Raw genomic sequence first — 13,011 nt, forward strand, 5'->3', positions numbered from 1 at the left:
CGGAGCAGGGTCTCATCGACTCTATGGTTGTCTGTGTAAAGATGGAGGTGATTTGTTCTCATAACTTTATGGAAATGACTGAGCCCCCATTCTCTCCCTCTCCTTTTCACAGAACCCCAAGGACCGCATGCTCAGACCACGATTACTGCCCAACCCCCTGGCGCTTGCGGCAAGGCCTGGACTTCTGGCTCGTCAGAGATCACGGCCATTTCCGTTATTATCTTGAGTCCTTAGCTCCACGTCCCCAAAAGGCCATCTGGAGAGAGAGCGCAATTAGGCATCTCCCCAGCTTCCAAGATGAGCTGTGGCTTCCACTAGAGGCTTTCTACTAGTCCTGATCCCACTGGCCTGGGCACCCCGGGGGCTGTTGAATGGACCTTGCCCCTCCTCCATCCCAGCTTCTCCCTCCAGATCTGTGCACTATTACTCACATCCTCTGGGCACATTTCCCATGGAGCAGTGCCCTATATTTGAGCATCCCTCGCTAGGACAACCCTTCATTTTGGCAGCTCCCTGGAAATGACAAGGACTTCCTGTCTCTCTTAAGCCTTCCAGATGGGAATGATACAGAGAAATTCAGAGGCAAGGAATCAGCCCAAACTCTAGTTACATAAGGAAAACGGTAACCGCTCCAAAGTTGGACTGGATTCCCCTTTCTGGAAGCCTCCGAGCAGGGGCCGGAGGACCATCGTGGATGACGGTGGGGATTCTTATTCAAGTAGATTGGCTCAGGTGGCTGTCAGTCTCCCGTGCTTTGGGGGTATCTTCAGTTCAGAGGTTTTGTGGTTGTCTAGCCTAAGGAGTGTGGGGAGGGAAATGGGGAGGATAGAGGAGTCTCCTTTTTCATTCTCCCCAGGAATGCAGAGAAACTCCAGCTGCCAATAGAGGCTGGCAAATACCCAAAGAAGTGTGGCCAGGTGACCTGTCTGCAAGGCCAGCCAACATCCACACTATGTGGCTAACCCAGCATAACACAGGACAGAGCACCAGGATCAAGGAGGGAGGGTAGCTCGGTGGGACACAGACTGAGTTTATTTAGGGGAGTGGGGGAGAACACTAGGGAGACACTGTCAGATTTACTGAGGACCTGGTCAGGCCCAGGGCAATCTGGAAGGACCTGGGGTGCCAGGGTCTAGACTGGGTGTCTCTGCCCCCCACCCACCCACCAGAAGCCTGAGTCTGCTTATTGAGCCCTATCCACCTGTCCTGGATAAGCATAATTTGCCCAGAGATCAGTAACATCTATTTCCCCAATGACTCAGTTTACCTGGAGAGCACATGTACCACACTCTGTCCTAAAGATGTAGTGATCAGTTGTACCGCTCCTTCTCCCTGGAAATCAATCTGCTCATTCAGATGTCCTGAAGAGAAACAAGGGGCTGCTTAATATTCTCCAGGAACTCTGGAGAATCAGCGCTGAGCCTAGGTTAAAAATGGTGCAGATGAATAAAGGGTGCTGAGGGCCAATGCGCAGACTCACCTTTGCTTCAGGCTGAAGCATCCAGGCCTACCTCTCTTACTCTTCAAAATCCAAGGTACTGGGACCCAGCCTTCGCCTCAGGACCCCTACACCCCCCAAGAAGCAGATATAATGAAACTGATAGGCTTTTTTAAATCAAAATTTCTTTTTCAATCAGCAAAAATCGGGTGATACATACAGAATAAAGGTAAAAGGTTGGAGCAGAATCTACTATGCTTCAGGTGAAGTCAAAAAAGCAGGGGTAGCCATCCTGATCTCAGATCAAGCTAAAGCAAAAATGGATCTAATTAAAAGAGATCAGGAAGGAAATTATATCTTGGTAAAGGTGCCATAGATAATGAAGCATTATCAATATTAAAAATATATGCACCAAGTGGTGTAGCATCTAAATTCTTAAAAGAGAAATTAAGAGAGCTGCAAGAAGGAGGAATCCAGAGAGGCTTGGAGAGACTTACATGAAATGATGCTAAGTGAAATGAGTAGAACCAGGAGATCATTATATACCTCAACAACGATACTGTATGAGGATGTATTCTGATGGAAGTGGATCTCTTCGACAAAGAGAAGATCTAACTCAGTTTTAATTGATCAATGATGGACAGAAGCAGCTACGCCCTGCATTTTTTTCTTCCCAGGTTATTTTTTACCTTCTGAATCCAATTCTTCCTGTGCAATAAGAGAACTTTGGTTCTGCACAGATATATTGTATCTAGGATATACGGTGACATATTCAACATATATAGGACTGCTTGCCATCTGGGGGAGGAGATAAAGGGAGGGAGGGGAAAAATCGGAACAGAAGTGAGTGCAAGGGATAATGTTGTAAAAAAAAATTACCCAGACATGGGTTCTGTCAATACAAAATTATAATTAAAAAAAAAGAGCTGCAAAAAGAAATAGACAAACCATAATAGTGGGAGATCTCAACCTTGCGCTCTCAGAATTAGATAAATCAAACCACAAAATAAGAAAGAGGTCAAAGAGGTAAATAGGATACTAGAAAAGTTATGATAGATCTTTGGAGAAAACTAAATGGAAATGAAAGGAGTACACTTCTCAGCATTCATGGAATCTATACAAAAAATGATCATATATTAGGACATAAACACCTCAAACTCAAAGGCAGTAGGCAGAAATAGAAACTGCAGCCTTTTCAGACCACAATGCAATGAAAATTACATTCAATAAAAAGCCAGGGGAAAATAGACCAAAAAATAATTAGAAATTAAATCTCATACTAAAGAATGATTGGGTGAAACAGCAAATCATAGATATAACTTCACCCAAGAAAATGACAATAATGAGATATGATACCAAAATGTGTGGGATGCAGCTAAAGTGGTACTAAGGGGAAATTTCATATCTCTAGAGGCCTACTTGCATAAAATAGAAGGTCAATGAATTGGGCTTGCAACTAAAAATGCTAGAAAAGGAACAAATTAAAACCCCCCAGTCAAACACTAAACTTGAAATTCTAAAAATAAAAGGAAAGATTAATAAAATTCAAAGTTAAAAAACTATTGAATTAATAAAACAAGAGTTGGTTCTATAAAAAAAACAAAATAGACAATCTAATTAATAGCAAATCTGATTAAAAAAGGAAAGAGGAAAATCAAATTGTTAGTCTTAAAAATGAAAAGGGAGAACTTGCCACAAATGAAGAGGAAATTAGAGCAGTAATTAGGAGTTACTTTGCCCAACTTTATGTCAATAAATTTGACAACTTAAATGAAATGGAAGAATACCTTTAAAAATATAGCTTGCCCAGATTAATAGAGGAAGAAGTAAATTGGTTAAACAGTTCAATCTTAGAAAAAGAAATAGAACAAGCTATTAACCAACTCCCTAAGAAAAAATCCCCAGGACCAGATGGATTTACATGTGAATTCTACCAAATATTTAAAGAACAATTAACTCCAATGCTAAATAAACTATTTGAAAAAATAGGGATTGAAGGAGTCAAAAAATTCCTTTTATGACACAGACATGGTACTGATACCTAAACCAGGTAGATTGAAAACAGAGAAAGAAAATTATAGACCAATCTCCCTCATGAATATTGATGCTAAAATCTTAAATATTAGCAAAATGATTACAAAAAATCATTCCCAGGATAATACACTATGACCAAGTAGGATTTATACCAGGAATGCAGGGCTGGTTCAATATTAGGAAAACTATTAACATGATTGGCTATATCAATAACCAAATTAACAAAAACATATGATCATCTCAATAGATGCAGAAAAAGCATTTGATAAAATCCAACATCCATTCCTAATAAAAACACTTGAAAGGATAGGAATAAATGGACTTTTCCAATCAGCAAAAATCCACCTTCTCTCCTTCCCGTTCTCCTACCCCCAATTGAGAAAAACATCAAAATCACCAAAAAATGTTATAAATATAGTCAAGCAAAATCAATTACTCCATTGGCCAAGTCCCACCAAAATATTTCATTTTGCACTCTTGAGTTGTTCAACTATCAGAAGAAGAGGGCAGCATGTTTCATCATGACTCCTCTGGAACTCTTGGTTGGCCATTACACCCATCCCAGTGTATTCATATAGTTAACTCATTTAGCCATTCCCCAAGTGATGGACAGCCAAATCTTTATTTTGCTTAAAACTAATTTTTCCCTTAATCTATCTTCTCTCTGATTTTTTCTTTTATCCTTTCCCCTCTAATTTCCCTCTAGAGTGAAATGTGTTTGTCAATTATGTGTGCTTGTGTCTTCCCTCCTTTGACCAATTCATATGGGAGTCATTTTGAAAGTCAGCCACTCCCCCAAGCCTTCCTCCTCTGCTTGTGTAGACTTTTCCTTGCAGACCCTGATAAAATGAGATATTCCTAAAGCAGTCAGTACAGTGCCTGGCACAGAGTAGCCACTTGATAAAGATTTGTCTCTCTACTGGTCATGCACAATAATTTCCCCTCACTTTCTTTTTCTTCTCAGTGCATTCCCTCTTCCCTTTCCATTTTTTAAAAACTTGTGGTGGGGGGGAGGCAATTAGAGTTAAGTGACTTGCTCAGGGTCACAGAGTAGTAAGTATTAAGTATCTAAGGTTAGATTTGAACTCAGGTTCTCTTGATTTTAGGGCTGGTGCTCTCTCTAAATGCCCCATTCATTCTTTTAAGATCAAATCATAATAAAACCAGGCCTTCTTCTAATCAGATTCCCTCTAGGACCCCTGTTGATGATAAGGTTTAGAGGGGACGTGTATGATTTCCCCATATTAAAAAGTAAGGAATCCTAACTCGTTTAGTTCCTTATGTTTATGTTTATCCTGTTATATTTCTTTTTGTTTCCTGTGTTGGCACTTCATAGTTTCTAGGCAACTATGGTCTCTTCATCAGGAATGGTTGGAAGTCCTCTTTCATTAAAGGTCCATTTTTTTTTTACCTGAAGGATCAGTTATGTTGGCTAAATTGTTCTCGGCTGTTAAGTCCATATCCCATTTTTCTGGAATATCGTATTCCAAGCTCTTCTCTTCTTTTTACAGTGGCTACTAAATCTTGTGTGATCCTGACTATGGTTCCTTGACACTTCTTTCTTTTTGGCTGTTTACAGTATTTTTTAACTGAACTGGAAGTTTGGGATTTTGATTTGGGTGTTCCTGGGAGTTTTAATTTGGGGACTCTTTCAGGTGATGAGTAGTTTCTTTCTATTCCATTTTGCTCTTTATTTTTGAGGGATCTACAAAGTTTTCTTTAGAGATGTCCTGAAATAGAATGTCTTGGCTCTTTTTGTGGATCACAACTTTCATGAAGTCAAATAATATTTTAATTCTGTTTTCCAGAGCAGTTGATCTTGCTATAAAATTAATCACATTTTATTCTATTTTTTTTTTCAGTTTTTGGAAATAGTTTAATTTAGTTTCTCTCACTTACATGAACTGATGCTAAGTGAAATGAGCAGAACCAGGAGATCATTATACACTTCGACAACGATATTGTATGAGGACATATTTTGATGGAAGTGGATTTCTTTGACAAAGAGACCTAAGTAAGTTTCAATTGATAAATGACGGACAAAAGCAGCTACACCTAAAGAACGAACACTGGGAAACGAATGTGAACTATCTGCATTTTTGTTTTTCTTCCCGGGTTATTTCTACCTTCTGAATCCAATTCTCCTGTGCAACAAGAGAACTGTTCGGTTCTGCAAACATATATTGTATCTAGGATATACTGTAACATATCCAACATATAAAGGACTGCTTGCCATCTAGGGGAGGGGGTGGAGGGAGGGAGAGGAAAAAAAAATCAGAAAAGAAACGAGTGCAAGGGATAATGTTGTCAATATAAAGTAATCATTAAATAAAAATTAAAAAAAATTTAGTTTCTCTCATGAAGTCACTGACTTCTATTTGACCCATTCTAATTCTTGGAGAGTTTGTTGCTTGAGCAAGATTTTGTATCCCTTGTGTCAAGCTTTTAATTCCCTTTCCAGTTCTTTCTTCCATAATTCTCATTTCTGCCTGGAGGGGAAGCAGAAGTTTGCAGGACATCACTCTGCTCTCCTCAGAGGAAGAGTACTATATTAAAATTATCTGTTCTAAGTTAGAACTTTGCCTAAAGGGTTATCAAGCTGTGCATGCCCTTTGACCCAGCAGTGTTTCTAATGGGCTTATATTCCAAAGAGATCCTAAAGAAGGGAAAGGGAATCACATGTGTAGAAATGTTTGTAGCAGCCCTTTTTGTAATGGCAAGAAACTGGAAACTGAATGGATGCCCATCATTTTGAGAATGGCTGAATAAGTGGAATATTATTATTATTATTATTGTATTATTGCCAATTGTTTGATGAAGAGAACCATCTACACCCAGAGAGAAAACTGTGGGAACTAAGTGTGGATCACAACATAGCATTTTCACTCTTTTTGTTATTTGCTTGCATTTTATTTTCTTTTTCATTTTTTTCCTTTTTGATCTGATTTTTCTTGTGCAGCATGATACTGTAGAAATATACAGAGAGGAATTGCACATGTTTAACATATATTGGATCACTTGCTGTCTAGGGGAGAGGATGGAGGGAAGGGAGGAAAAACATTTAGAACACAAGATTTTGTAAGGGTGATTGTTGAAAATTATCCATGTATATATATTGAAAAATAATAAAAAGGTTTAACTAAAATATTGTTCATTTGGGGGATAGGATTGGGATTCAACTATTTTCTGATCACTCTCCTTTTGGGGGAAAAGAGGTACCCTAAGCACCATTCAAAGTTTGACTCCTTCCCCCCAAAAAGACAGAGGGATAAGAAATGAGATGGAATTTGATCCTAAACCCTAAAGAAAAAATATTCAAAGGAGCTAATGGATAGAATTCTAGTCTCAGACCCCTTTTCCCCCTGTGCAGTGGCCTCCAGCTCCATTCTCCTGCTTCCTTTACTGAAAGGAATGAAAGTGTCTCTTGGATTTCACTTTTTTGTTTGCTTGCATTTATTTTTTTTTTAACTTTTTAAACTTTTTGATCTGATTTCTCTTGTGCAACATGATAATTGTATAAATATGTATACATATATTGGATTTAACGAAGATTTTTTTTAACCATGTTTAACATCTATCGGATTACTTGCTATCTTGGGGGAGGGGAGGGAAGGTAGGCAAAAATTTGGAGCACAAAGTTTTGCAAGGGTCGATACTGAAAAATAATCCATGCATGTGTTTTAAAAATAAGAAGCTTTCATAAAAAAGTCTCCCTTGGAAAAGGGTTGAGGATAAGAGGCTGGAGATATCCCCCTGCCTGGACACACTTGGGGCTTCATTCACTACACTCAGTACAGACTCATGCCCACTGCTTACCCCCTGAGAGCGGCCTGGCCCAGATCCGTGCCCAGAACTGCTTGGTAAGTGTGAGAGCTGCCAGTTGGCCCCGTTCTTGGCGCCCATCTGTGAGGGCCCGGAAGGGCTTCTCGCCCCCATCACTAACTAGGACTGGTTCTCTTGGCTTTCCTGACCAGGATTTGGGCAGGGTCTGTTTGGAGGTGTTGGGGGGAACCTTCCTGCTACCTTTGGCTTCTGACTCTTGATCTAGGGACCGCTTTCTCCCAGTGACCATTGAGCAACGGTCACTTTTCCTCCTTCTCCCAGGAACTCACCCTCAACTCCTTAGACACAGAAGGCTTTCTTTCATATTTTTTGAACCACAGTGAGCAATGATGTCACCCATCCCCCCCAGGGACTGGGGATTTCCTCCACTCCCAAATGCTCAAATGGGGCACTGGGAAGGGATCTCGGAAATCATCTTAGTCTGCTCTCTTCTTGGCCACGAATTCCCTGCAAGTGAATTTCCACCTTCGTTTGAAGACCACAAAGGGAGAGAACCCCACCACCTCCCAACCCCTCTAATTATTTTCCCCTTAAAACCTAAATTTGCCTTTTGCTATTTCCCTCCGTGGCCAGTAGGTGACGCGAAGGAGCCATTGGTGGCTCCCTTAATTAGGAAGATGGGTTCAAATTGTGCCTTAGACAAGTCCCTTCAGCTCTGACTTACTTTCCTCATCTGGAAAATGGGCAGAACAGCGCTTTCAGAGTTATGTCCAGGATTAAATGAGAAAACATTGGTGAATGAATGGGCCTATTTCCCCCCCCCCTTTGCTGTTCTGCACCCTGGGGTCCAGCAGAATAAATCCCAGCTGAATCCAGTGTTTTTAAGCCCTTCATATGTACCAGACTCTGTGCTAAATGCGGGAAAAGAAGGCAGACTCCCCAAAGCAGTCCATACTCTCCGACTGACCTCACGATGTCACGGGGAGAATGCGCAAACAACCGTAGCCTTTCCGATTTTTTCCCCTCTCCTAAATCTTCTCCACGCTGGTCACTGACAGATCCTTCATCTGGGTCTCATTATCAACCACTTTCCAATCAAATACTATGTATCTCTATATCTATGTATGCTATGTATCTAAGTCCTATTTTTCTTGTGAAGCAAAATCACTGTTAGGACATGTATACATATATTGTATTTAACTTATACTTTAACATATTTAACATGTATTGGTCTACCTGCCATGGGGGGAGGGGGGAAAGGAGAGGAAAAGTTGGAACAAAAGGTTTGGCGATTGTCAGTGCTGTAAAATTACCCGTGCATAGAACTTGTAAATAAAAAGCTATAATTAAAAAAGAGAGGTTGTATTCACATTTTCTTTTTCTCTTTTTCTACAGGCTGCCATATTATACTGTTGACATATCTTGAGCTTTTAATGCCTTAACCCCGCCTCCCCTCCCCTCCGCCCCCCCCCCCCCCACTTCCTTAGGCTTATACAGATAGAACAGATATTTTAATCCCATAGTACAACTTCCTCCCTCTTGGATGGGCTCTAGGCTGGCAGCAACTTTTGGGGCCCGACTTTGCCAACTTGGGCGGGAGCCATCATGGCCTTGCCAAGCATCTATGCCCCATGATTATCTATGCAGGGCGGGTGTGGCTCAGGCAGGTGAGCAGGGAGAGCAGAGAGCTCCGAAGCCCCTTCCCCCCTTCCGAAAAGGCCCGGCTGGAAGCAAGCCACCCTTGTGCCCAAGGGGAGTGTCCCCTATAGTGTAAGGGGTGCTTCGCCCCCACCACGTGGCTGCTCCCAGGCAGCCTCGGGAATCAAGAACAACCTGGGTGAGCCGTCGGGACCCGGGACCGGCCCCTCCAGGAACGGCGCTGGCCTCCCGCAGACTCTGGCCATGCTCCCCGCTGCTCCCTGAGCTCCCCAAGGCCCGCCAGAGCGCTGCCCACACTGGCGCCCCACCGTGGAGAGGGTTCGGCTGGGACCCTCCGGCAGGACTCGTGGGGCTGCGGCCCGGCTTCCTCAGCCAGAACCGCAGAGTCAGTGCTCCCAGTCTCGGCGATGTGCTCCCGGACTCGGTGATGTGCTCCTTCTTTCCGCCCTGGTCTGCGGGTCTCTTTGCGTTCACCATGGGGTGCATGAAGAGCTTGTGTGGCAAGGACTGCACCGCCCACCCCGGTCTCCTTTTAAAAATTATCCATCGTCATTAAACATTTTCACACCTGGTGCCCCGGGTCTTGCTGCGGAGCGGGCCATCCGTGGGAGCGCGTCATAAACCTTGTGCGGGCACCGTCCCCGAGGAGCCGGGTCTCCGTGAGAGAAAGGCCAGAGCCCGGCCCAGGACCGAAGGGAAATTGCCTCCTGAAGGGGAAGGCGCGCCTCGAGCTAAAGATATCAGTTAATATTGGAATACACACGGGGCTATTTACACACATCTGAGCTTTCGCCTCAGCCTTCCCAAGTCTCCCCTTCTCCAGGATGGCGGCTGACAGAGCTCTCAGACTCCTGAACACTTTCTAACCAAACTGCTAGATGTTCCCTAGAGCGGCATTCCTCTCTCTGTCTCTGTCTGTCTCTCTCCATCTCTGTCCCTCTCTGTCTCTCTTTGTCTCTGTCTCTCTCTGTCTCTGTCTCTCTGTCTCTCTGCCTCTCTATCTCTCCCCCTCTCTCTCTGTCTCTGTCTCTCTGTCTCTGTCTCTCTATGTCTCTGTCTCTTTGCTTCTGTCCGTCTCTGTCTCTCTCTCTTTCTCCAGGCAAGTCCCAATGATCTTGGGATAAAGAGAGCCATCTGTATTCACAGAGAGGACTGTGGGCACTGAGTGTGGATCAAAACACAGCGTTCTCAATCTTTTTGTTGTTTGCTTGCATTTTGTTTTCTTACACCACCTACTGCCTACACCAGCACCTACTGATGTTAAAAGTGTATTAGTATCCCCTCCCCAAACATTAATTAGTACTTTAATCAATTTGTCAATATATGTAAATCCAATATATGTATACATATTTACACGTTATTGTGCTGCCCAAGAAAAGTCAGATCCAAAAGGAAAAAAAAATGAGAAAGAAAATAAAATGCAAACATCAACAGAAGAGTGAGAATGCTATGTTGTGGTCCACACTATTCCCAAGGTTTTCTCTCTGGGTACAGCTGGTTTTCTTCATTACTGAACAATTGGAGCTGGTTTGAATCATCAGAATTCATCTTCATATAGTCTTGTTGCCGTGTATAATGGTCTCCTGGTTCTGCTCATTTCACTCAGCATCAGCTCCTGTAAGTCTCCTCAGGCCTCTCTGCCATCCTCCTGCTGGTCGTTTCTTATAAAACAATAATATTCCGTGACATTCATATACCACAACTTATTCAGCCAGTCTCCAGCTGATGGGCACCCACTCCGTTTCCAGGGAACTTTAATATTCTTTAAATATATATCTCCACACTAGCCTGGTTTTGGGTCATCTCTGTTCTATTTTGGACCATAACCAAATTCATTTGATATGAAGATTGTTCTTCTAGTTGATTGCTTTTTTATCTTGGCTGCATTAGTTTGATGCAGCCGCTCTTCACTTTCATGGGAGATACAGGAATCTGGCTAACACAGCACAGACAGACCTGCCTGATCTGGCTCTGGATCCCTGCTCCTCCCCAGGGCTTCTGATTTCCACCCTCGGGAGCTTCCATCCGATTTGTTACCCAGAATCACTGGCACTGAGATGGTTCCTTGCCTTCACCCTCTAGGCTTTGACTACAGGTGCCGCTATACCTGGTCCGGGGCCAGACACTGGGCTGTGGCCCTTGTGAATTTTAATGGCCCATGAACCTCCTTCCAGTGAATGTTATCTAATTTGTAATCGCTATAAACACCTTCCTGTTAAGCCAAGTTAGGAAAGAGATAAAAATCTCAAATGAGGTGGAGACGAATGGAACCAAATGAGTCATGTTTTCTATATCGGTGCCTTAGACTTTTCTTCAGCAAGGGAAGAAAATCTGGTGCCTTTTGCCATGGCCGAAAAAAGGGACCTGGAAGCTGGGGAAGTCTGAGTGTGGAGGTCCATCTGCAAATTGGGAAGCTCTGAGCTAACCCTGCCCCCTACGAAACACACTTGCTTGGTGGACGCTTAGATGTGTCTACCTTTTTGTCTCAGTGGCAACGTGAGGCAAGGAGAACACTCCTAACACAGCAGCCCCATTCTCCCTTCTCTCCCCCGCAAAAATTGGTGGTTAACGGCTAAAAATTTAACGTGAGTCAACAGTGCAAGATGGAAGGCAAAACTGCCAGCAGGCTCTGTGGCTGCACTAAAAATGCCAGGATTCTAGCATTGGAAAGGATCCCCACGGCGATCCAATTTCCCCCGGATCTATACCAGAATGCTCTCTCCAATACACCCGGCAAATGGTCACGCAGACTTTGCGCGAAGACCACCCATGATGGACATTTTTTATTTTTGTTTTCTACTGTTACATGTAAAACGTTTTTTTGGTTCTATATGTACATTGATTTTTTAATATATTTCCATATGAATCAAGTCGAGAGAGGAAACTCAGAACCAAAAGGGAAAACTACAAGGAAAAAAAGGGAGCGTAACTTGGGCTGCTTTACATTCATTCTCCACAGTTCTCTCTGCGGATGAGGACGGCGGTTTCTGTCCAAAGATTATTGGGAATGCCTTGGATTGCTAGACCGCTGAGGACACCAAGTCTATCGGAGCTGATCATCGCCCAGTCTTGCTGTTGCTGGGTACGTTTTCCTGGCTCTACTGGTTTCCCTCAGCATTAGTTCATGTAAATTTTCCAGGTCTTTCTAAAATGAGCTCGTTTATTTTTTTTAATAGGATAATATTCCATAACTCATATCCCTGAACTTCTTCAGCCATTTCCCGGCTGACGGGCATCCCCTCAGTTCCCAGTTTCTGGCCACTGCAGACAGGGCTGCCACAAACAGGTCTGCCCGCGGGGGCCCCTTTATGATCCCTTTGGGATACAGGCTCAGTAGAGACGCCGCTGGGTCAGGGGGCCTGCAGTTTGAGAGCCCGTTGGGCAGATTCCAGATTGCTCTGCAGGATGGTGGGATCATTCCACAGCTCCACCAACAGAGCATGAGTTTCCCCACACCCCCTCCAACAATCATCAGCGTCTTTTCTTGTCATCTTTATCCGATGCGTGAGAAGTGGTACTTCAGAGTTCTAATTTAAATTTTCCCTCTAGGACTATCGATGGCGTTTCTTTATCTGAAAATTGTCCTTTGACCATTTATCAATTAAGACTTGCATATCTGACTCAATTCTCCATATATTTTAGAAATGGTCTTTATCAGAAACACGGGCTTGATGGGCATTTATTAAGCACCTAGTATATACTCTGGGGAGTTTTAAATGAGACAGAGCACCAGCCATCACGGTCCCTCCCCGAGAGAGGGCCCTTTCCATGGCGCCCGGGGCTGGGAAACGACTGCGCATGCTCTGCGCCAGGGACGAGCTCGCGCCGTCCACGGACGCCTCCTGGTCGCGTCAGCTGCCCCCAGTCCCCTGAGGTCCGTGACTAGTGTGGGACTGTGGGAAACCGCTGCCCGCGGAAGTGCGCTCTCGGAGGTCGGCAGGTGACTGCTCTGCATCGTGTTCCAGCGTGAACCCAAGGGCTTTAGTCCTTGCCAGTGTGCACGGTCCGGCGCCCCCTGCAGACCGGCGGCCGCCATGATTGTCCTTGCCCTACTAGCTGATGGATGACTGCTTACGCACGTGCCTGGAGCCGGTGGC

This window comes from Antechinus flavipes, chromosome 3 (genome assembly GCF_016432865.1).
Source record: "Antechinus flavipes isolate AdamAnt ecotype Samford, QLD, Australia chromosome 3, AdamAnt_v2, whole genome shotgun sequence".
NCBI classification, from domain to species: Eukaryota; Metazoa; Chordata; class Mammalia; order Dasyuromorphia; family Dasyuridae; genus Antechinus; species Antechinus flavipes.